The sequence below is a fragment of the Aythya marila genome (genome assembly GCF_965140915.1).
Source record: "Aythya marila genome assembly, chromosome: 9".
Classification (NCBI taxonomy): Eukaryota; Metazoa; Chordata; class Aves; order Anseriformes; family Anatidae; genus Aythya; species Aythya marila.
The window spans coordinates 294419-321253 of record NC_139050.1 but is presented as its reverse complement, the minus strand read 5'-3'; the positions used below and the strand labels follow the sequence as shown (position 1 = coordinate 321253).

Here is a 26835-nt window from a genome sequence, read left to right as displayed (position 1 = left end):
AAATAATGAAAAACCTTGTTAATGGGGAATTTAGCTTTAAAATAACTCCATGATTTAGCTTAATGTCTCCTCATGTTGATACAGACATTTTGGAAACTAAATCTCTTGAGAAGAGTGCAGGCTAAATGCAGCTTCCACAAAGTGATCCATTAAAGTGACCGAGAGCACAAACCCATGTGTTCCACAATGCTGGATTTGAGTCTGTTTCTATTTCTCAGAAAGAAATTATCTTTCAAATTAGACTAATCTGATTTCCTAAGATATAAAGTACTCACAAATTGTAACCTGAAGATAAAAAAAAAAAAAAAAAAAAAGCATATGAACACTGTTAAGCAAGTACACAGTGACGTTACTAAAGTGACAACTACATATTAAATTACAGAAACAGTACCAACAAGAAAATAAACATTTTAAGACTTCATAGCAACTTCAGCCCATCAATAACCCCAGTGTAAAGATATTGAGACTAGGAGTCTATACTGAGACCTGCAACTATACACCATACTTACGGAAATTATGTGTTTCACTGCAATTCTGGTAAAGGCATGTTCTAGCTATGACAACTCAAGAACCCTCCAGAATGTTAAGCATAGCTACTTATTCTTAAAATTTTAGATGTGAGCCTCATACCTTGTTTCTTCCTGTTGTTCCAGTTATTACATGCTGAAGTCATTTCATATTGTGGGTGATCAGATGAGATGAAATAAAGAATCAATGTGTAAGTGGTTCCTGTTGTTTAACTTTGAGGAAGTACAACTTTTTCAGCCATCCAATCAAGGGATTAAGGTAGTTGTAAGGTTTCTATCACATTACTGAACATTCAGATTCAAATTGATATTCAGAATCTTTCAACATCTTCTTCATTAAAAGAACTTTGCATCAATACAAGTAACACGAGGAAAATGAAATAAGGATGATCATACAAAAACCTGTTTCCTCCCGTGAGAGTAAAGAACCCTTTGATGGCTCTCCCTCCTTCACTTTATTTGTCCTTAAGTCACCTTGGAGGCTTTTATACTTCCTACAATAATGCTTGATTTTGCTGTGGAAATGAGAACTTTTTTCCTCGTTAACATAAAAACAGACATTAGACTCAGCAGCTGCTGCTGAAGGACTTGTTTTCTTCCCTGGCAATTCACTGTCATAAGCATCTCCAAGCAGACAACACAATGTTGTGCATTGCTACCTCAGGTTGCAGTACCACTTAAACCAACTAAGTTTGGCCTCTCTTCTTCGTCTCTCTTGCTGAAGTATAAACATTTCAGCATTTCTTAGCCACACTATGGCTTAAAGGCACTACATATTCTCATAGATTAATTGAAATAATTGCTGAGGCAAACAGCTCTGGGGCAGACACGTTCTGCAGCAGAGCAGGGAATAGCAATAGGCAGGGCTTTTTTTCAGCATCGAGGCCACTTGAGGCAGCTGAGGGAGCTGCCAGGGCCCGGCAGCCCTCACAAGGGTGGCTGACAAGGTGTAGGCGCAGCCAGCAGCACCCCCTCCCCGGCCATTCAAAAGCAGCCCCTGGGGAGCGCGAGGTGAAAGCAGCAATTTCTGTAGGCAGGGCCCCTTGCTGCTCTCTTGCAGGGGTCTTTCCCTTCCGTACCGGTAGCCTGCTTGTGAGGAACCTGGCCATGGTATCAACCAGGCAGAAAACTTCGCTAAGAAAGTCAAGCGCCTGGTACAGCCCACCGACTACTACCTGCTACTGGTCTTTCAGGCTGGTAATAATGAGGTAGCAACGAGAAGTCAGAGCAATCAAAAAGGACTTTTGAAAAAGGCTTTGGGGTGACTACTTAAAGGATCAGGGGCACAGGTTGTGTTTGCCTCTATCTTTCCAATAGGGGGGATCGATGCTGACAAGTGGGCTCACCACATTAACACATGGCTTCAGGACTGATGCAACCGGCAGAACTTTGGGTTCTTTGATCATGGGAAGGTCTACGTGACACCAGGCCTGCTAGCACCAGATGGGATGCACCTCTCTCAGAGAAGGGTAAGGATTTTGGCTCAGGAGTTGGCAGGGCTGATAGATAGGGCTTTAAACTAGAGCTGAAGGGGGAAGAGGATAAAACCAGGCACTCCGGCGATGAGCTAAGGGATGGTGCACTAGAATCAGAGGGACTGTGTGCTAGTGAGGTCCTTTGGTCAGCTCCACAAGGTGCTGCATGTAGGGAGGCACATTTGAAGTGCTTCTACACAAACACATGCAGTATGAGGAATAAAATAGATGAGCTAGAAGTCTTGGGCCAGTCCCACAGCTACGACATCATTGGCATAAGCGAAACCTGGTGGAATGAGTCCTGTGGCTGGTGTGCTGCAATAGATTGTTACAGGCTCTTCAGGAGGGACAGGCAGGGTAGGCAGGGTGGTGATGTACATGTATATGAAGCATGGGCTGGACTGTGTGGAAATTCAAGTTGGCAATGGCAAAGTTGAGAGCCTCTGCATAAGGATTAAGGCATGAATAAATAAAGGGGATGTCGTTATGGGAGTCTATTACAGACCACCTGGCCAGGACAACAACGCCAATGAATTATTCTTTGCAGAACTAAGAGATGCCTTGAGATCAACTCCCCTTGTCCTTATGGGGGATTTCAACTTGCCAGACATCAACTGGGATCACCACACAGCTGACACGAGCAAGTCCAGGAGGTTCCTAAAGCACCTAGATGATAACTTCTTGGTGCAGGTGCTAAGGAAGCCGACTAGGAAAGGTGCCCTCCTAGATCTGTTGCTGGAGAACAAAGAGGGTCTTCTGGGAGACATGGCAATTGGCGGCCATCTCGGTCATAGTGACCATGATGTGGTTGAGTTTAGAATTTATGGTGACAAAAGGAAGACTGCCGCCAAAACTTCAGCCCTGGATATAGGGAAAGCAGACTTCAGGCTGCTCAGTGAACTAGTCAGCAAAGTCTCCTGGGAAACTGCTTTTGAAGGCATTGGTGTCCATCAGTGCTGGTCAGTCTTTAAGCACTGCCTCCTAAAAGCACAAGATCAGGCGATTCCAAAATATTGAAAGTCATGCAGGCAGGGCAGAAGACCAGCCCGGCTGACCAGGGATCTTCTACTGGAGTTTAGGCAAAAAAAGAAAGTGTACTGCTGCTGGAAGGAGGGTCAGGCAACATGAAAGGAATACAGGAATGCTGTTCATGTTTGTAGGGAGAAAATTCATGTAGGGAGAAAATTCAACTAGAGTTGAAGCTGGCCATGTCTTTGGGAGATAATAAGAAAGTTTTTTTTAGATATGTGAACGGAAAATGGAGAACCAAAGAAAACATAGGCCTGCTACTTGATGGGGAAGGTCTTCTCACATACAATGGCATAGGCAAAGCAGAGACATTTAATGCCTTCTTTGCCTCTGTCTTTAACACTGACGATGGGCTTTGGGACCTAGGGTGCCCTGAGCTGGAAGACCATGACAATGGGAATAACAAACTCCCAACCGACCCTGAACGTGTGCGGGATTTGCTGCTCCATCTGGATCCATACAAGTCTATGGGTCCAGCTGGGATCCATCCCAGGGTGCTTAAAGGGCTGGCTGACGTCATCGCAGGACCTCTCTCGATTATTTTCAAAGGTTTTGGGAATCTGGAGAGGTCCCAGTAGACTGGAAGCTATCAAATGTTGTGCCAATTTTCAAGAAGGGTAAGAAAGAAGACCCCAACAATTACAGGCCTGTCAGTCTCACATCAGCACCTGGTAAAATCACGGAGAAGATGATTCTTGAAGTTATTGAGGCGCACCTGGGGGACAAAGCAGTCACTGGTCCCAGCCAACATGGGTTCATGAGGGGTAGGTCCTGCCTAACAAATTTGATTTCCTTTTATGATAAGATCACCCATCTAGTCGATCAAGGGAAACCAGCTGATGTGATGTTTTTGGACTTCAGCAAAGCTTTTGGCATGGTTTCCCACAGGATCCTACTGGGCAAAATGTCCAGCATACAACTTAACAAAAACATCATATGATGGGTGAGCAATTGGCTGATGGACAGGGCTCAAAGGGTTGTGGTAAATGGGGCCACATCTGGCTGGTGGATGGTCACTAGTGGGGTCCCTCAAGGCTCCATTTTAGAGCCAGTCCTCTTCCATATTTTTATAAATGATCTGGATGTAGGACTAGAGGGTGTTTTGAGCAAATCTGCCGATGACACCAAACTTGAAGGAGTTGTAGACTCGGATGAATTTGGAAAGACCTTGCAGAGAGATCTGGACAGATTAGATAGCTGGGTGATCACCAACCACATGAAGTTTAACAAGAGCAAGTGCTGGCTCCTGCACCTGGGGTGGGGCAACCCTGGCCATACATACAGACTGGGCGACGAAACGCTGGATTGCAGCCCTGCAGAGAGGGATCTGGGGTCTGTGGTTGACAGCAAGTTGAATAGGAGCCAGCAGTGTGCCCTGGCAGCCGAGAAGGCCAACTGTATCCTGGGGTGCATCAAGCACGGCATTGATGGTTGGCCGAGGGAGGTGATTGTCCCACTCTACGCTGGTGTAGCCTCACCTCAAGTACTGTGTGCAGTTCTGGGCACCACAATACAAAAAGGACATTAAACTGTTGGAGAGCCTCCAGAGGAGGGCTACGAAGATGGTGAAGGACCTAGAGGGGAAGACTGATGAGTAGCAGCTGAGGTCACTGGGCCTGTTCAGCCTGGAGAAGAGGAGGCTGAGGGGAGACCTCATCACAGTCTACAACTTCCTCGTAAGGGGGTGTCGAGAGGCAGGAGACCTTTTCTCCATTAACACCAGTGACAGGACCCGCAGGAACGGGGTTAAGCTGAGGCAGGGGAAATTTAGGCTTGACATCAGGAGGGGGTTCTTCACAGAGAGGGTGGTTGCACACTGGAACAGGCTCCCCAGGGAAGTGGTCACTGCACCGAGCCTGTCTGAATTTAAGAAGAGATTGGACTGTGCACTTAGTCACATGGTCTGAACTTTTGGGTAGACCTGTGCGGTGTCAAGAGTTGGACTTGATGATCCTTAAGGGTCCCTTCCAACTCAGGATATTCTATGATTCTATGAAAAGGGAAGGAAATACTCAAGATTCTCTTCACAAATCATATTCATGTTTAAAATAAAAGCTCATGGTTCAATTCTCTAAGAACTTAAGTACTTCCAAAGTTTGCTTTCTTCCTTTTCTCCCTTATTTCATCTTTAAAGATGAATGGTTCTCTCCTTACCCATTTTTCCTTTTGTAGCATTCAACAAGTAGAAAGTCAGCCCTTTTCCACATACAACAGCTAAGATTGGTGTGTTTTATTAAAAAGAGGTGAAACAGCATCTCACTTCTTATACCTCAGTTATGTTCAATCAACCTGACAAAAAAATGCTCTGGAACTCTTAAATGTCAGAGCTAATTTTGTCAGATTTGCCTTTCTTTTGGAAGAAAAGAGCAACGATGATGCAAAATTGTGCCAAAATGCCTTTCTGAAGACCCTGTTGGTTTCGGTGTAACCTTAGGGGTAGAGGTTTTCCATCCAGTAAGACTGAAAACACAATGTTCCCTTCTAAACAACCTGCTGTCTTCTGGCTAACTGCCAGTGTATGGATGTACTTCTTACAAGAGCATCTATCCAAACTAAACACTAGGGAAAAAGTTGCAGTCCACAGGTGATGGAAATTATCTGCCTCCCTAAGGAAATGCTTCCTCCTAGTCACTAACCCTTTGTCTTCAGTAAAAGGCAGTAACAAATTCCCACCAATCTTCTCAGGCAACCTAGCTCCCAGGGCTCTCTGTGACATTGCACTGCTATACAAATGTAAGATAAGAGCTCAGAGACCTTTGAAGTCTCACGCAGAGCAATACTTTACTAAGGTGACTATATACAGAAAAATAGCTGTTTATAGCTTGCACTGGCTTATCACAGAAATGGGGCTCTCTTTCTAGACTGTTTAAAGAATTGAAAAATATTGCCTCTTTTCCAGTAAAGTACTCCGGGAGCTACTATTTATATTGTGGTAGTTAATAGTCAAAAATATATTATTTGGTTTAATCTAAGAGTATAAATGCTCAGAGGGTGCAAACTTCAGTTAAACTAGAAACAGTTTTTTATGACACTGCAAAAAACAATGTTGTCGTATAGAGCTACGAGCTATAGTAACCATCCATTATCACAGTGCAATTAAACAACCACTTCACCTACATACCAACAGCACAGCTTTCTCTATTTTTCTAGCACAGCAGAGTCCAGTAATCCCCATCGAGTTTGAGTGTACTTTAGGTTTACGTTTCATATTATTTTTAATTATAATGTAAATTAGTAATTTCCATCATTTACTCACAGAGGCAAAGTGATATATTTGAAGAGCTAAATAAAGGAAAATATCAAAATACACTTCCATAAGTGAAATACTCAAATCTTCAGTTTCCTCAAGGACAGAGATATTTTCAGAATAACCATTCATGAAATTCAGATTGAAATCAGAGTCTTACCCTTCCTGTGTTACTTTTCTCATTTGCCTCACCTCATTTGTTTAAGTACTAGCTGATTTTGTGTTACAACTTTGGCACAAATATGCAGCTTTCCAAGAAAGTCAGGGATGACCATAAGTTCTGAAACAAGGACTACCTAACAAAAATAGGACCAAAAAGGTGTTGAGGGATTTTTTGAAACAGCAAAAATCCCATGGATTGCTGCAGCTGAGCAAACCAAGCTACCAGGGCAACTATGAGAAGTTCCCATGACAGTGTTCCAACATCGCCCAATTGAGGAATTTAGAAAAATATTGTTACCAGCTTCAAGGACAAGGTCTACGTGACTGCTAATCACAAGGGGGTTGTTTTCTTGTAGTTGTTTGTCTGAGTGTTTTTGACCAATAATCTTGTGCGAGACACTATCCGCCCCTGTTAAGTTCACTATAAAATTTAGGCAATTCGGGCAATAAAATGGAGCATGATCTGACCATACTGGTGTCTGTCGTGCTTTCGGCCGTGCTTCTTGCAACAAAAAAGGGACATTTAATATCAAACCCACTCAACATAAACAGTCAGTCCTGTACAAATTTCTACCTGACTCTTCTGATAATGATAGTAATGGATAAAAGTGCAGGTTGTTCAGTCTTATACCTGATTATACACACATTATCTACCTACGTCTTTCTTTGTCAATATTTTTCTCAGATAAAAATCTGTTGAATTACGGCACTCTATGATTGATGGCAACTGTTAAAGTGGTGCCCTGAGCTACATGTGTGGGAACAGTCTCATTGCTTAATTTAGTAATGAAGCATCCAAATCAGATTGCCAGAAGCTGGCAGTTACCATACACTAGTTATGTTCTTGCATCCTTTTACAATGACTCCTCTTCTGGCCACAGTCAGATGCTGCATGCTAACACTAGGGAGACATTGGGCTGTTTCTATATGGCCATTTTGACGCATTTACAAAATTTAAATAAGATTGATAATATCATTAATAAGTCCTGTCTGACATAAATAACCTACTCCTAATACTGGACCACTCTCCTGTCATTTGGAAATGTAAAACAGGCATATGGAATTTGTTATTTTGTTTTTTGAGTCATACACATTACTCAAAAGACAGAAAGTTTAAAGATTAATGAGAGCTGATCACAGTGACTTGTGTAACTTCAAGATGAGGACACTGAAAAATGCAGCTCCTTGGCATTTATGGAGGAGGGTGTGTGGATGAATCACAAAATTGATAGATACCCTTGTTTCAGAAGGCAGCTCTTCTGCCAAGTCATGTTCTTTTTTATCTAATCCAATTAAGAAATCATAATAAAATCTACCTTACTACTTTTCCTGTATCAAGTATTCTTTTGCAAGATATTCATAGCTGTGTATGCAACAAACTTCAGGGGGAACATTTCAGTGCTATGGAGCACCCACAGAAAGGGCAAGTCTACATTCTACCAAATCTGTGTTCTTGCTCATCCAAGAGGGTCCTGTTTCCAGCATAATACTAAGAAAGCACAATACTTAATAGCATTAAATGGAACAGTTTTCACCCTAATAGAAACCACAGCAACAATGTTAAAGAGACATTTCACAATGGTCCTCAAGACCAGAACATTCGCACAAAGACACAAGTCCCATAAATTTAGCTGGTATCCTAGAGGCAAAGCAGACTTCACAACTCAAAGCATCAAAAGATAAACAACTGTGGGCAATATTCAGCTTTAGTAACAGTCAGAGGCTAAGAATAACAGAGAACATTGAATCTCTCAACAGCAATAAAATCTGCCCAGCATCACTGGGTCTGGCTTAAAAAACAAACAATAAAAAACTGTTAATGACTGGGGTCCAACGCTGCTCAATGGGACTTGTGTAAATAATTAAATAAGAAAAGCCAGCACTTTTTTAGTTTACATGATCACTGAAAATAAGGATGGAAAGGCAATACCATTTTTTTTCCTATTATAAAACTCTTTTCTTTAAGTACAAATGGTAGACTAACAGTATCAGGAAATCAGGAAGATGCGGGGGGGGGGGGGGGGGGAAGGGGAGACGGGGGTGATAAAAAAAGAGCTGTTAAGAAAAAATTCTTTTTGTCCAGTTAATGTTATAAAGTTACCAAAATATTTGTTTCTTTCTGAAATAACAGTAATATTCACTACAAAGAAGAAGATTTATTTTACTCATGGCCTTTTCTCCAAGGTATTTTCAAAAGTCTACAGATTTGGCCCAGTGTAAAAATACTAGCAACATTTCATTTTGCCAAACAGCAGCATGTAACAACCACGTGCACAAGTACACAACTGAAGCCTCATAAGTTGGTGCAAATCCTTCTACAGCTTCCCAGGCCCCTGTTTCTTGCCTTTTAGTCCAAGATGTGGCTCAGCACCCACCAACCCCCCACCAATGGGACATGCTCCCACTACGAGCATCTGTGTGAAGCTGTGGGGAGGCCGCGTGCTCCGGTTGTGTGGGGCCTTGAGTGTCTGATATGCTCCATCCTTTAGCCTTCACACTGGCAAATTAAATAAAGATGCTATTTCGCTTCTTTACACAACTGAGTGGCATTTTAATTAGTCTACAGTTAGAAGTGTTAATCACACGATGAAGTGAGGCGATAATTCACAGCTAGTAAAACTTCCTGCAATGGTTTTACAAGCACCAGTATACAGTTTACCACATCTGTTTTAAAAGGAAAAAAAAAAAAAAAAAAAAAAAAAGAGAGAAAGAAAAAAAGAAAGAAAGGGAACCAACCACACCACAACGGTGCAAACTCTTTTTCAATGAAAATCAGCTTCCAGAAATCCATTCCTAACAGAGGGTTTTTATTCCTCTTTGAAAGGATACTCTAAATCCCTAATGATTTCTTTCAAAGGGCTTTATATATTAACTTTATTTACTATTTTCATTTTGATAGATTCATAAAAATATATGCATAGTAATCCAGGCCTCTCCTTCCTGAAAGCTTCTTTCCTTCACTCCACTGAAAATACTGTATTAACAACTTTCGTTCTTCTATTTTTCATGTATTCTACTGGTGAAAAGCTTTTCTGTGCAGCAAGTTTTCAGAAAGGGAAGCTGTGTTTATTATTGAAAACACAGATCCAAAAAAAATGTTGAATTTAAGCAGCTGAGATCAAGCAGCAGTATATACATGCCACCAAGTTTATTTTTTATTTTTTGAAAAGAATGCAAGACCTTCACAATAAATATTTTTAAATTAATCATTCATTTGCTTATTTTTGTGGGGAGCACATTTGTGCAAGATGATTTATCTTCTGCACAGCTCAGCCATCTGGCTGTTCTGAAAGCCTAAAAGAACAGGATAGAAACAAATAGCTAAGCGATTCCTTTATTTTTCTAAGGAATATGATGGGTGTGGTGGGGCTGTTCTGGCAGGCTCCATGCAAAGGATGGCTATAACATAGCATCATCAATTTGATAGACAAAGTTTTTCAGTGCCATTTTAGATAGAATCCTAAAATGTACTTAACACTCACATCCAGTGTTTTCAGTGAGCAGAGGTAAGCAAACAAGTAAGTACCTGAGAACTCAAAGGTGCCTCTGTACACAGATGCATCTCCAATTCTGATTAGCACATTTAATACAAATTTACCTATCAGATGCAGACATTAAGATGAACTTCATTCTAACATGATAGGAAGCATACAGAAAGCTTCATAATTCCAAACTACATTATAGTTACCAGACGTAATAAATGTGCAAAGTGTCTCTCTGCACAGACTCTTTAAATTAAAAATCTGAAGCAAGAAAGAACCCCAGCTTTTTTTCCCCTCCCTCCATTTTCCGTTACTATTTTAAAGCACTCTTTAAAGGTTTCTTCATCAACAAACCAGACCCATGAATCAGTTTAGCAAAAGGCTAACATGGCATCATCTGCACCTATGCAGAATTTTCTTTTGTCATGATTAATCCATGACTCTGAATATCTTAAATGAACCAAGCCACAACAACATAAATGTCCTTACTTATTTAAGAGTGTGGTTTTGAACAAAAATTGGGCAAATCATTTCAAAGTCTATGGGTCAAATAATCAGGATATATAGAATTTCTCATATTTGTTTCCCTTTGAATGTCAGGCCTCAAGTCAGCAGGAACATTTAATAACTTGTCAATAATTTGTGCATGGAATGATCTGGTAAAATCTTGTCACAGTCCATGCAATTCATATACATCTTTTATCTTTCATTAGATATACATGTCAGAGTCACTGTCTATGCTTTTGTCTTTGAATGTAATCACATATGCAAGAAATCAGAAATAAGACGGCATTCAAACCACACACTGCATTGTATGAGGACTACTAATTTCTTAGTAACGCTGGCTTTTCTCATAAAGGACAAGGAGGAAATCAGCTTCAAAAACATCACTTTCACACACATTATTAAAACTTTTAGCTTAAGAAATGGGGCAAGGGTAGTTACAGACCAGTCCAACATGGTGCTTTGTTATCCATATGAAATATGGAGCTTGGCTCCAATGAGCTTGCCTTGGAGCCAAAACCGAGGGAGGAGGAAGAGGGGATTACTTGCAGGCCAGAAGAAAGTGGGTGTGATCACGGGTAAGTGACTAAACAGACCTCCCTTGTGCATCACATCCCCCCCCACACCCTGCTTTTTGCCCTTTTCTCTTTTTTTTTTTTTTTTTTTTTTTTTTTTTTTTTGGCTAGTGCATAGAGGTTACACTTCTCTTGGTCCAGAAGCACAGAACTACTACAGCAGTCTGATGTATTCCAAGCCATTGACTACAGCTAGTAGAAATATGCAGGATGAAATACATTGTTCCTGGCATTTTAATTCTATTTCAAACCAGAATATCTAAAAATCTCATATGAAAATCCTTTCAGGTTAATCTAGTTCATTTTTCACTCAGTGAGGTTCATAAATTATCTTGCCTAAAAACAAACAAAACAAAACAAAAAAAGTATTTGAGCAAAAACTCATCCACTATTACTATAGTGCTCATTGCAAATATTTCCTTTTATTGAGGTATCTTCCCAGTGTTTTTCAGAAATTGATTAGTTAATCAAGTAGCAAAATAAAATTTATGTGGCAGACGTTTATTGTTGATCAGATCAGAAATTATGAAATTGAAGTCCAAAGAAATTATGTAGCTCAACACCAGTCTTACATTTGATAACCAAACCCGTAGAATAAGATAGGAAGATAACTTAAGGTTACGTCACTAGGAAAAAATAAAACTACCACTTTACATTTACCTCACTATCACACAGGAAAAACAAACAAAAAATTATAAATGAACTTTGCTATTTCTTCCACCGAATCCTAAAGTTTCCACAGGTGTTATTGCTGTTGTTTGTTTAGTGTGGTGTATTTTTCATTTTGGTGTTTTGAGAAAGAGAGAGAGGGGTGAAGAGGATTTTCACCTGATGGGGAATTCAAACACGCTTTTGTCCTGAAACTTGCACTAATTGTACAGAAGTTCATGAGCCTTGTGCTGGCAAGTGTTCTTAAAACGTAACCTTATGGCTCATTTATGTAATTCCCAGTTCTCTGGTAAAAGAGAAACTATCAGCATTGTGTGCAGTACAGCTGAAAAAGTACTACTCTTACCGCTCCTTCTTCAATATTGTAAATAATGGGAATATTTTTTCCCCATGTTCTCAAATTCATAGCTAATTCTAAAAGAGAGCATCAGCACCTGGAAACACAAACAAATATTATCCAGCCACTGACAATAGGTTCACACATTGACCGGCTATTTGCATGAGAAGCCATCCTTTCACACTGAGCTGCAGAACAGCCCAAAAGCTGGTCCTTTATGAACAATAAGTGGACTTCCCCCACCCTTTTTTCTTAGAGCAAGTCAAAGATGTACAGAGTGTGAGAACACGCGTTGCTGCTGCTCATTCCCCACCTCATACATGCTGCCCCCTGCACCCCTGCCAGGTGGGGGTGTTGGGGATGTTTGTCGGGGAAACAAGGAACCTCCCTGCAGGGCCCCAAGCTCAGAAGAGCCTCACCCAAGTTCACCCTTTTCCTACCATCTTATGACACTTTATCACCCCATTTAACACACACAGACTAGTGTCCTCAGGCCATATCATCACACACTTCTGTTTAAAAGCAGCCAACGCACCAATAAAAGTACAAAAAAGTCCAGAGAAGCTAATATTGAGATTTCAAGTCTTTCAAAGACAAAAATTTGAAACCGGAGAGCACCTTTCTTTAATTGCACAACAGAAATGTGGATTTCACTTTGTAATTAAGGCACCCCAGTTTTAACTGTTTCACCCACACACACACTCTTCTTTGGAAGTGAAAAACTCTACTCATAGCCTCCAAAAACACTAAAGATATAAATTTAGAAATATCTTAATTTAGCTACAAAATAATGTTTTAATATTTTTTAGTTACTAGAGGATAAAATGCTTGGTTGATGGTTCTTAGTGTTATCAAACTTTGCAATTAACTTTTATTTGATCTTCTCCTGCTTCCAAGGAGAAAGTCATGTCAAGTATTTTGGCAAAGGCCCTTCAGTTCAGATTCTAGCAGAATTCATTATCAATACCACTGTATTGTTGTATCCAGGTAGGACATGTATGATACCTTTGGCATTATACTAGCATGAATTGTCTCACATTATTTTATATATAATATATAAAATGCACATATACGCACATGACAGACTATAGCCAAACATAAAACACAAAGTTATTCATCAGATTATGAGGAAAATAAATGGAACAAGGATATTATGTCCAATCTGAACAGTCTGCTATTACCAGTCATATTTTTAAAAAAGCAACACCTGAGAAACTTTATTTCAATTCTCATAAGACTGGGGTTCAGATCATTAAGATTTCAAAATGAATTTTCAAAACTTTGGCTTTATAGTACAATTTACATTTAGATGCAGCAGAATACAAACAGCTTGATGCATAACATTTTTTTCTGTTAAATACGTAGCACATTCTCAAAATTAACGACTTCTTCAACAGCACTTGCAAATAAATATAGTTGACCATTTTTCCATCTTCTAAACACCATAATCTCTCTTTAAGTATTAAGAGATGTCATGTTCTGAACTTTTATGGATCATAAAGCTTCCATTGTATATCCAAAGGTTACTAAACTTTAAACAGTTGACTGAGATTTATGAGGCAAATGCAAAATCTGCTTGCATGAGTCAGGCTTCGTAACTAAGCAAGGAGAAGGTAGCCCTAACCATGGAAATAAGGTATATTATTCAAAAACACTCCAGGAAATAAGGCATGATGGGGTAACAACATCATGAAAGCAAAATACCACAGAAAATAAACCACAGGAAAAAAAAAAATCAGGAAATGGAGTAAGTCAGATTTTGTTCCATTAAATAGTAACAAAATTAGAAGTAAGACATGTAAAGAAAACAAGATAAAGATTTGTCATCACTGAAGGGAAACGGAAGCAAAAACAGCTAGCAACCCCATGGGACATATAAAATAAAATCAGGATGCAGAAACGCAGAGCAGCTCAAAAATTGATGGACTTAAAACCTTCACTTTTTCACATCACCAAAGTGAAAGAGATTAAAATCAGAACTGTAATGCTTTAGGAACATGTCAGCCAGATCACATTTGCAAAAGATGCCCATCTTGATTAGCTGCAAGGGAAACATTCATTTCTACTAGATTTTGGATGAGAATGTAAATGAAACTCTTATCATTGCTTGAATCCCTGAAATGCAAATGTAGGGCTCTGATTTACCACTAACATTCCTGAAAAGCTTCTGACTTTCTTACCTTAATATCTCTAAAGTGAATGATCTGATGAGGAAAGAAAAAAAAATAAAATGTTTTGCAGTTCCCCTTTCCCCTATCACCTCAATGTTGAGTGACTTAGCCCTCAAGAGTTAAAACCAAATCAAAAGCAAACCAAAACCCTCCAAACTGACACCACAACCACCAAGGATGACATTATCTGTATATACTGACAGAAAGAGGAGGGGGGAATAAAAAACAAACAAACAACAAAAACAACAACAAAGACAGTCAGAAGCTGCAAAACTAAGCAGGATGGATGAAGGAAGAAGCAGCTGCTACTTCAACACTTCCCAATGTTTTTCTTCAACTCTTAAGCCCTCTGTTTTCAAAGTCTCTGGGGCCTGACATTGCTGGGTTACATTCTTGTGCATAATGTTTGCCAAAGAGGAGGAAGCTCCACACTGCAGGAGCTGTCTCATCCTTGGGGAGAAAATGTGACCCGTGCTCTGAGCCCCAAACAGGCCCATGCAGGCATGCCTTAGGGGCAGAAGCTAGGGTTGTCCATCACTGCTCCTGCTGCAGTGTCAGTCTATGGACAAAGATTCAAACCAGTAATGAATGAGCCAGACTCCAACTATGAGGACAAGTGAGAAAAAAAAAAAGGGGGGGGGGGGGGGGGGGGGGGCAAGAAAGTACTCATTCGAGAAGCAAAACTTACAAGATTACAAAAATATGAGAGCAACATATGAAGAGAAAAATAATAAAATGGAAATACCAGTACAGGCCTGAAGAGCTGCTTCTCTTTTGCCATGCAGTGAAGCAGAAATTTAAAATGTTATGACAAGGGATATTAGGATGATAACCAGAAATCAGGGAGACTCGAGACATTTAAGAAGGCAGGACATAAATATGCCTAGTTTTTCTGCTAGGCAACAGCTCTAGAAACCTCTGGTTTACTCCTAGAGACTGAAAATTTACAAAAGATCAAAAGTTGGACAACAGATTACATTTACAGAGCATTACACTCTACAGATTGCTAGATAACATCCTACATAACAGCAACAGATCTTTGATCAAACTCTGGAAATTGGTGTTTATATTCAAAGTAACTGCACTGAGCATAGTTTACATTCTGGAACCCAATTTGGACTCCTTTAAGCAAGTAGACAAGGCCAAGTTCAGAGCTGTGAGGTGTTGAGAGCTCTCATTGCAGTTTTTGCAGCATGGAGGGCAGACTGGATAGAGAAATTATCTGAGTTTTAAGACTGGCTGGAAATTTTGGAATAATTAAAAGAAATCACATAGATCTAATCTTCTACATGTAATGGGAAATATTAACTTGATGATCAGGCATAGTGATGTTGACTTACTCTAGGTGACAACCTGGCACAGGGATAGTCCAGAAGGCAGCTGGCAGCCTGTGGCTGGTGCTGCCCTCAGTTCTCCACTGCGCCAAGGGCTTCGAGTGCTCTGGGACTGCTCGGCTGCCTGCACACTGTTCTGAGCACAGGGGACTCACACCTCAGCTGTGAATCTATTCTGGAATGTACTTTAAAGGAGCTTAATAGAATAATAAAGGAGAGTGCATACCAAAATATGGCTCATACCACTGAGCTTTTTTTTTTTTTTTTTAAGCAGTAGAACTCTTACTGTTCTACATGCTACAAATAAAAGAGGTTTTATTTTTTAATTTTTTCTCCCGAAATGTCAAGACTTGTCCTACTTAGGAAAGCTTTTTTAATTGAAAGAAGAGTTTGAAAACACTTTTGTAAGTATCTTATGAAAAACAAAAAAATCACTCAAATTTTTTCCATTCATTTGTCAATTGTGCATAAATAAATGAACGGATTTTGCTTAAAACTATTTTTTCCTTTCAGTTGCCTTTCTTCTGATCAACTTTTTAACTAGAAGATTTCCTTTCCCTCCCATTTTCTAGTTACAATTCCTAGTGGAACTGGGTTTAAGGACACACAGCAGAAGGCAATGTTGAATTCCTCAGCATGCGGGGCTTCGTGTGTGACACACATGGCCACATGGCACCAGCACTATGCATGTTCTGACTGCCACAAAAGGCACCACAACACAGATGCAAGAAGTCCATACCTTCTTTCAATAACCATTTTTAAAGCCTACTTTGATGTTTCTTCAAGTACTGCAAGAAGTAAAAACTTAAAAACTTCCTCAGAGAAATAAAAATAAAAATAAAAATAAAAATAAAAAAGATCCAAATGTCTTTTCAAGTTATTTCTCCACAGAATCTATTTGATTTTCAGATTTTCAGTCAGTTCCATGAAAACATAATTTCTCAGTAGGGAAAAAAGAAACAGGACCATATGAAAATAAACACGACTGGTTCCTGACATGGTCCTCCAAGCTCTGTGCCCTTCCTGAAGGGATTTTGGCCCCAGATTTGCTCAAAGTGGGAAGAGTTGACTGTTCCCAGCCCTCCGCCAGGTGCTATCTGGTGACAGGAGGATCCTTCCAGCGCATTTCAGCAACCAGCCAGCTTGACAAACGTCCTGCAAAACTGGAATATTGTATCTCAGCAGTACGCAATGGAGTTTTGCCAAATGTCTAACAGCCCTATTATTTCTCCCTGACAGGCTGTTTTACAGAAGTTATTATTTTCTAATTACACTAAATGAAAGTATGGGTCATTGGACGGAACAGAAGGATATTTACATTGGGCCTCTGACATCATTATAACAAGATAAAGAGCAAATACAGGCCAGAAATGTTCCATTCAGAGTGACATTACAACTTGCTATACCATATATTTACCCAAAAAAACACATTCTTATCACAAAACAGATATTTCTCCTTAACATGAGACCACCAAAATAAAATAAAATAAAATAGAAGAAGATCGGAGTAGAGAAATACTCAACGTTTCAGAAAAGTGGAAAGAATGTAAGAGCAGTAGTGCTGTGACAATTCAGACCAGCTAGAGATCTAGTCTTAGCAAAGCAAATTTATTGTAATTCAAAATGATTAACCATTAACAGTCAATTACATGCATACTGCTAAAAACCATAAGACAAATGTGTGTCTTAACAAGTATGAAAGGTACACTGATAACAAGACCCTCCTTGGTTTTAAATGGACTTTAAACCCAACTTTCCCTCCAGGTGTTTTATGTTAAGTAGAAGTATCTGCCTACTGTTGGCATTTATCTCACTTCTCATGCACATAGCACTAATTTGGCAGTATTGGGGTCTTATGATAAACAATCCCCATGGAGCTTTAAAATTCTGCCTAATAACTCATTCTCTTTTCTTTAACATTCAACTGGTCATGGAGTGGATGAAAATGGTTATTAAATGGGCAGAGTCAGCCTTTCTGTACCATTTGTGCATTATCCAGAAAAAATGAGGATGCATCTAGAAGGAAATAATACATCTGACATCTTTGAACAATTTCTTTTCAACTCCTAAACTGTAGTAGTTCTATTGTGGCAAGTACAGATGTTATATCATTTGTGATGAGAACTAAAATCAATATCTGCCTTGTAAACTGCCGTTAAAAAAAAAAAAAAAAAAAAAAAAAAAAAAACCACCATACAGCCATTCTTTTTATATATATATATGTATATGTATATTTCGCAGTACAGTCATGGCATATGTAACAGTCAACATATTACTAGACAGATAGTACATAGCATCAGTAGTTCCTATTCATAGGAATAAAAAGCAGCAGTATATATGAAAACTATTCATATTCTCTGTCTTACTATTAAAAGATGCTTGAGGGGAAAATCTTTGCTGATAAGCATATTCTGACAACATAAAAATGTAACTGTACATTGAAATTATAGTCAAATACCTATTTGTGTAATTTTCTTTTTAATTTTGTTTTACTCAGACTTTTCAAGCTTACTTTTGATAATACAAGAATAAAATCAAATCTGCTTAGGAGGTGGAAGTTTCCCAGTTAAGCATGTGTTAAGTCTGCACTGCCGAACAGAAATATTTAGGCAGCCTCAACAAAAGCCACTTCCATCAGTTCCACTATTTAAAAAAATTAATCATCATTTAGAACAACATAATGTTAGGTGAATGCTATTATGAATTCACTAGTAAAAATGCCTGTAATATAACCTCTGAACATAAAACATTTCTATTTTCAGAAAGAAAATCGTTATAATGCATGGACAGACACACGTTTGCATCCTTGACTTTTGTTATCCAGAATGAATTAGATTTCATGGCAAAGAAAAACAAGGGAAGGTCTAATTTTCTTGGAAAAAATGTGTGGCATTTTATTTATTTATTTACTTACTAATACACTATTAGAGCAGGGAACACAGAGTTCTTCAGGAAGGTGGGGAGGTCTGGCAGGTACGTCTTTATAGAGGGTAAAACCACACTTAGATGTAACCTGAAAACAGAAACCGGTAGTGGATCACTGTAGCAATACTACCATTTCAACAGCTAATCATAATTCACCAATGGCAACTTTTACACATGTATCTCACCACAAGAACGCTGCATCACCTGTATCCCATGAAAGAGATCAAAAAACTTTTGAATGAAGGTAGCAGAACATGGTGCTCTTGAACAATCTTGCAAAGTCACCTGAACTTTCAGCAAGATGCATTTTAGTCTTGTCATTAACCACTCTGAAGAAAAACAATATGAATCAAAATCATTACTGCCTTAAAATCTAGCAGTACACCATCAGTCTGGTAGCCTGGCCAAGAGTCCATTCCTGGAACCTCAAAAAGCATGTGTGCAGTCGAAGGTTTTTTGTTGCTGTTCTTGTTTTGTCTGAAAAAAGTGAAACATATCATATCTACCCCCATTACAACTCTAAATTACCTGGGACGAATTTTGTTTTTCTCTAAACAGTCTGTGTGTATTTGAGCATGGGTTCACCTATCACACTGTAAACAATGAAACTCATCCTATGAAGTTCAAACCAACCCAAATAAAGATGTGAAATCCTTGTGTTTTACCTCCCAGGCAGCTATGAGGTCTGGCAAGGTAACAGATTCAGATCAGTTTAGATTTTGAAATTACTGCTGTGCAGCATTCTGAGGCCTCTACAGCATGCATTTTTAGAGCTGTAGACCATGTCTGTGCAATGTCTGTCAGTTAACTGACAGTTAACTGCAGTTAACTGCAATGTCTGTCAGCAACTAGTTAACTGCAATGTCTGTCAGTGACTAGGTAATGAAATTTATCACCTGGAAGATAAGGGACTATTTCTGAGGAGATAACAGAGCTCAGATTTCTGATGTTCTGGCAAAGTGCTGCCTGCACACGTACACAGTGCTGGAAAGGGTGCCAGGCAGCAAGGAGCATGAGTTCAAAGCTAACATCTGCAAGTTAGGCAGTTCACAGTTTCATACCTAAATATTCAAAAGCGACCCTACTCCACTCCTAAGTGAGAGATGAAACAGACCAGATAGTGAAAGGAAAAGCAGGGTAAGTAATAAGTCTTCATAAAATGGTAATTATAAAGAGGAAATAAATAAATCATAAATAATTAAATAATAGGAGTAAATAAGAACACATTTTGACAGCAGTAAGAAGAATCTAGTTAGAACAGATTACCTGAAAAGAAGTGGTGTCTGTAAATGGGAGACAAAAACATTCCTTTGAATTGACATAATTTCATCTTGCTGAGTGCAGGTCTTACCAAAGGCCCTCCTGGGATTCTCCTAGAGAAGAGGTCACTAAAGGTCCCACTCCATCCTACTTGGCCACCTTAGGGTTGCTTTTCAACCCATGTTTATTTTAGAAAATAACTTCAGAATAAAAATAGAGCCGGGCATGTAACAGTCCTCAAGATGTGTTGTGTACTCTGCTGATTAGTTTCATGGTTTAAAAATTCATTTTGAATTTCTGCATATACATTCAGTGTCACGTTCTGTTATAAAAGAAAATTCTTCTACATAGAAGGTCTGCACAGTGGCCTTGTGATCTACACACTTAACGTGATCCACAAAACACTGCATTCCCCACTGGACTTTGAGGGTGTTTTGAATTTCACAAGCTAGTGAAATCTGGTCATCTGTGAATTCATGAAAAGTGAAAGGCAGCAAATGCGTCACTTTCAAGTCTGAATGAGCATTTCTTCTCTGCCACAGACCCCAAACCTAGCAGTCATTTAAGCCTGGAGTATAATGAGCCAAAATTATCAGGAGAGCTGACCACAGCTGATATATTCTAAAGAGGAAATTGTTTTCATCAAAACATACTGTCATTAGTTTCTCCACATATACTACAAAAGCTGAAATCATAAACACAATAATGCATGGTTTCAAAACATTAACTGAGGCCACAGAGGCAGCTAGGTTAAAGAATCCACAAAGATCTCAGTGTTCATATAGAAGGAGTGAAAAACTCAAAGTGAGGACCTTCTGAGAAATCAGAAACTGAAATTATATATATTCAGGATAAAGTACTTATCTGAATATTTTAAAGGGTTTATTTCAGTTTGGCTGAATAAATTAATTTTACTCCCCATCTTACTGCGCTGCTAAGGATCAGTTAAATGAGTTGTCCTGGGCCACAGACCTGAAGCTTCAGCTTTAACCTACAGGAAGTGTGTAAGCAAGCGCTGCTTCAAAAGCATTGACCAACCACCTACTGACTACTGTGAACTTGGGATTTGACCTAGAAATTCATTACACTGCTGTTGTCTCAAAAATATAACTTTCTGTCATGGTCTAACTGAGAGTAACAGGGTTACATACAACTTGGACAAACACTTCAATTTCTCTTTGTATTGAAGTAACTAGGCAATTGCAGAACTTTCATGTTCTTATAACTGGAAACTCTTTTTTAAAATACAAATGTACATTTATACATGGTCATTTGGACAATATTAGGTGAAGTACCAAAAAAAAAAAAAAAAAAAAAAAGCTTTTATTTTTCCTGATATAACAGCCACCATAGGCTTCTTCCAGTTTTTCTATTTTGACATTGAGTAAGTCAAGTGCTTTCATCTCCTCTTGTACAGGGAGTTCTCCAGTCCTCTGATGATTCTGGCTGGACATTTCAGTTTGGACCCACATCTCTTGATCATAAATGATTAGAATTGCTCAAAAACATACCAATAAAGGTCTCAAGTGACTGAACATGAGTATCGGTACTCACTCTGGGATCACTTCATTTGATATGTTTCATTTTTCCACAGCCATGTCACACTGATGGCTCATACTCTTCCTGCGACCAACCAATGCACACAGATCCTCTTCTTCTTCAACTATTTCAATCTGTGAGCCTCCAGAAAAGATGCTTTGATTCCCAGGTACACAGCCCTGCGGTTTGTTTTATTGATTTTCTATTATTTTTTGTCTCCAAGCCTGTCCCATTCTTTCCTTTATAATATAAAATGGTCTGCTGCCTTCACAGTCCCTCCTAATTTTTTTTGTCAATTGATTTCATCAGCATAACACAATTGTTTGTGCCAAAGTTATTTTAAAAAATAAAAATAAAATTCAAAGTAATTTTCTCCAAACTAATCCTCAAGGAAATAAGAAGTAATCTTAATCCAGACAATCTTTCTTTCATAGCTATTTGCTGTTGACATATTTAACCAGCTCTTTATGTGTTGCGTACATTTTCTACCACTTACTATCATTACTAATAGGTTTTCATTATTCCTCCTGGTCCATAATTAATAATTTCCCAGCATTAGATTTAAATGGCAAAGACTTCAGAGTCTAGTCAAGTATATAAAGTATTGAAACTATCAATTTTGTTGTTCAAGCCATAGAAGATGAATTTTCTCTTTTCCCTTATGCACTAATAGACAAAGATTGCATTTGCAGCGAGACTTTAAAGTAAGAGAGCAAACATAACTATGGAAACAGAACCTGAAAAATATTTTAAATATCCACCAAAAGAGCTCCAAGCAGGGATACAATATGGAATCACCCCAAGAAACAATATCCTGAACAAAATGGGAGATTACAAACCATAAGAAAATTCTAGGCTGCTTCTTCTTCTACTTAGCCTTTCTTTGGGAATCCATTCCTGATTAGGAATGACAAGGTTTCATTGCCTGCTTTCTTGAATATTTATTCGAAAAGAAGCCAGCTGTCCCCATCACTGGGAAGCACATTCACTTTCTTCCCCTACCAATCAAAGCTTATAGTCTGCCATCTTCTCTTCCAAAGACCTTTAAAAATTTGATACTTTCTCTTGCTATTAATAACTTTCCACAACTCCAAACACCATTCCACAATTTTCAAAAATACAGGCAAATAATATAGCTTTCTAGAATACTGTACATCACAGAAACCTCTCACTAAAAGTAAAACTTCTTTAAACATATTCATTAAGTAACACAACTGTACTGACTCTTGGTGAACACACATAACAAAGAATCTTGGATCTTCTGGGAAGTTTTACACATACCACTTCTTTCTATGTTTCATTTCCTCATGAAAAAATACTTATCACTCCTATTCCTTGACTGGTCTCCACAGGCTCAAATCCTGTAATGCAGCAGATTTCTGAGGAGTCTCACAGCACAATTTTCATATTGCATGCTCAGAGCACCTTGCAGAAAAACTTTTCAAACTTGGAGGAATTATTTATTATTGTAGTATAAATATTCACGCAAAAATACAACAAAAAATTTTAAGCACTTAATAAGTAAGAAAGCATCATAAGTTAAATCATTTCTTACATAGCCCCTAGTGAACCCAGCCAAAAATACCGGAAAAAAAAGTTCAAGAAGTGATCCTCAAAAATAGCACATTGGTATTAAAAATAACCCAGGACAAATGAGTATCAATCTTGTTTAACCTTAGGTTTAAAAATAGGATGGTTTTATTCTGTGGTATTATCCAAATAACTTAAATCTCCACCATGAAGCCGTGAAAATTAAAGTAATCTCTAGCACAAAAGAGTCATTACAACAGAGCATAATAAGAAAACAGAAGGTGCCAAAGCACAGAAGTCTACCAAGAAAGGAGCTCATCTAGAGTGTATTAAGGTAGATTTTACATGTGGTCATTGGTCATTATTACATTGTAGGAATTTTCTGTACACCAAGAAGTGTAACACTCAGAAAGTGTTCTGTAAACCAAGAAGTGAAACACTCTACTGGAAGGAGGGCCAGGTGTCATGGAAAGAATACAGGGATGCTGTTCGTGTTTGTAGGGAGAAAATTCATGTGGCCAAAGCACACCTAGAGTTGAAGCTGGCTGTGTCTGTGAGAGAAAATAAAAAGGTTTTTTTTAGATATTTGAATGGAAAAAGGAGAACTAAAGAATACATAGGGCCGCTCCTTGATAGGGAAGGTCTCCTCACAGACAATGACATAGGCAAAGCAGAGACGCTTAACGCCGCCTTTGCCTCTGTCTTCAATGCCGATGATGAGCTTTGGGACCCAGGGTGCCCTGAGCTGGAGGACCGGGACAGTGGGGATGACAAACTCCCAACCGACCCTGAACGTGTGCGGGATTTGCTACTCCACCTGGATCCCTACAAGTCCATGTGTCTGGATGGGATTCATCCCCAGGTGCTTAAAGGGCTGGCGGACATTATCGCGGAACCTCTCTCGATTATTTTTCAACGATCCTGGGAATTTGGAGAGGTCCCGGTAGACTGGAAGCTATCAAATGTTGTGCCGATTTTCAAGAAGGGTCAGAAAGAAGACCCTAGCAATTACAGGCCTGTCAGTCTCACGTCAGTGCCTGGTAAGATCATGGAGAAGATGGTTCTCGAACTTATTGAGGCACACCTGGGGGACAAAGCAGTCATTGGTCCCAGCCAGCATGGGTTTGTGAAGGATAGGTCCTGCCTAAACTAACCTGATTTCCTTTTATGATAAGATCACCCGTATGGTGGACCAAGGGAAACCAGCTGATGTGATTTTTTTGGACTTCAGCAAGGCTTTTGACACGGTTTCCCATAGGATCCTACTGGACAAAATGTCCACCATACAGCTAAATAAAAACATCATACGATGGGTGAGCAATTGGCTAACGGGCAGGGCCCAAAGGGTTATGGTAAATGGAGCTGTGTCAGGCTGGCGGGCGGTCACCAGTGGGGTCCCTCAAGGCTCCATTTTAGGGCCGGTACTTTTCAATATTTTTATAAACGATCTGGATGTAGGAATAGAAGGTATTTTGAGCAAGTTTGCTGATGACACCAAACTTGGAGGAGTTGTGGACTCGAATGAGGGTGGAAAGGAGGGATCTGGATAGGTTGGAGAGCTGGGCGATTACCAACCTCATGAAGTTCAATAAGAGCAAGTGCCGGGTCCTGCACCTGGGACGGGGAAACCCTGGCTGCACGTACAGACTGGGCGATGAGACGCTGGAGAGCAGCCCTGCAGAGAGGGATCTGGGGTCTGTGGTTGACAGCAAGTTGAATAGGAGCCAGCAGTGTGCCCTGGCAGCCAGGAGGGCCAACCGTGTCCTGGGGTGCATCAAGCACGGCATCGCTAGTAGGTCAAGGGAGGCGATTTTCCCGCTCTACTCTGCACTGGTGCGGCCTCACCTCGAGTACTGTGTGCAGTTCTGGGCACCACAGTATAAAAAGGACATGAAACTGTTGGAGAGTGTCCAGAGGAGGGCTACGAAGATGGTGAAAGGCCTGGAGGGGAAGACGTACGAAGAACGGCTGAGGTCACTGGGCCTGTTCAGCCTGGAGAAGAGGAGGCTGAGGGGAGACCTCATCACAGTCTACAACTTCCTCGTAAGGGGGTGTCGAGAGGCAGGAGACCTTTTCTCCATTAACACCAGTGACAGGACCCGCGGGAACGGGGTTAAGCTGAGGCAGGGGAAATTTAGGCTTGACATCAGGAGGGGGTTCTTCACAGAGAGGGTGGTTGCACACTGGAACAGGCTCCCCAGGGAAGTGGTCACTGCACCGAGCCTGTCTGAATTTAAGAAGAGATTGGACTGTGCACTTAGTCACATGGTCTGAACTTTTGGGTAGACCTGTGCGGTGTCAAGAGTTGGACTTGATGATCCTTAAGGGTCCCTTCCAACTCAGGATATTCTATGATTTTAAGTATCTGTGTAGCAAAACCACTACCTATATTAAAAGTTGGAACTTAAATAAAAACAAAAGTATTCAAAGATGAACAGCTAAATAAGGAATCAAACAATAAATTTTAGCCACAGAGTTACTGTAAGGTAAGTAAATAACATTCACCATCACAATTGCCCTGACAGGCTCAGATTCAACTTTTTATTCAAGAAAGACTCAGCACCCTTCCCGCCTCCATTCTTGCCCTAGCAAAGACAGAACAGGATCTGTGCATGCCTATTTACATCCTTTTCACTGTAGTATCCAATCACATAGACAACTGGCACACAGCAACTAACAGAACTGACACTGCTCCAGCACCATCCAATATTGTTATCTTTATAGAGATAATTATGCAAGGTAATTGATGATACTCTGTCATTACCAGTAAAAAGAATTCTATCTTCTGATCGAGAATGCATCCTTTATGTAAATACTAACGTCACACTACTTCTGCAATTCGAGAAACGCAGGCAGGAAGAAATTGAAAGTCTTGCACCTTATCACAGCATGTCAACAGCAGATCTAGAAACAAAATGCAGAACCCCAGACCTGGTCCAAAGCTCTATGGCATGTCACATAACAACTTCACTCAAAGCAATAGCAGAACTGAACATCATCTCCCCTGCTTCCAAGTCTTTTCCAAATGACAGTCTAGACACATTAGTAATGCCCTGTGAAGGTGAATATGTTCAAAGTATACGTCTGTGCAAGAACTTGAGTTCCCTACATTCTGCATACACTAGATGTTTGACATATGAAATAGAAATGCCAAGAGAGTGAAAGGAGAAAAAAAAGCTTCACTTTCTCTAAGAGCATCAACATTAAAAGTGAAGGCATTAGAACAATTTTATCATACACAGGAACTTTTTTCTATTTAGAAATTTACAGCTTCCATCAGGCTATAAACTTTTAATACCAAATACATGACAGCCAAGCATTCAGATATCACATGGCCTCCACAGACACAAATGGACAATGGTGTTATTGCCCCTTAAAAAGTATTCAAATAGGGATCCAAATATGAATGTACCTGTACAATCATTAATGTCAGTTATTCTGCTGATGTAGATCCAGCTAGTTTTTTTTTTCTCCATTTAAATCTTATAAGTCTCTTACTCTGATCCTCGTTTTAAATTTCCAGTTGCTTCCATGATATTTGTACCTCAAAAATGTTACTAAATGAAGCTGTTATAAATAATAATAAAAACAAATCAAGCAAACATAAAAATCTACCTACTTTGAAATAAGCTTGTACTGAAGTTATTTCTATAGAAGGTAGGGAAAAAATCACAATGCACCTGTAAAAGCTTCTTTCCTATTACCTACATTGCAGCTCTCCTAGGCAGTTTTACATGACTTATAAGTTTGTTGTTTTAATTAGCTAAATCATGTTTTTCCCATATAAAGGTGTCTTCTGAAAAATTCATTCCTCTTCAGAACCCCAAGTTTTTCACTGTTACCAGATCCAAAGCAATCTAAAGTTTAACTAAGTCTTTAGTGTTTATAATGAAATCTATTTCTATTTGACTCAGCCATACTAATTATATGCTAGCCCCATATTTGCTTCATTTATATTTTGTCTTATTCTGATTGCACAGAGGAAATGCTAGTATTAGCCAAATTGAGCAGAGAACCCATGTCAGCCTGGGACCATTCATGAACAACCAGCAGGGAAGGAAAAGATAGA

The 26835-nt window shown here is 39.4% G+C and overlaps 1 long non-coding RNA gene across 2 annotated transcripts in view; it reads right to left on the bottom strand.

Annotated features, from left to right (window-relative positions):
* LOC309881382 overlaps positions 1-26835 on the bottom strand; it is a 260443-nt gene that overhangs the window by 162485 nt on the left and 71123 nt on the right. For both annotated transcript variants that reach the window (XR_014318119.1, XR_014318120.1), the window contains exon 4: positions 18427-18525. This is a non-coding gene — a long non-coding RNA (uncharacterized lncRNA). The remainder of the gene's footprint in view (positions 1-18426; positions 18526-26835) is intronic.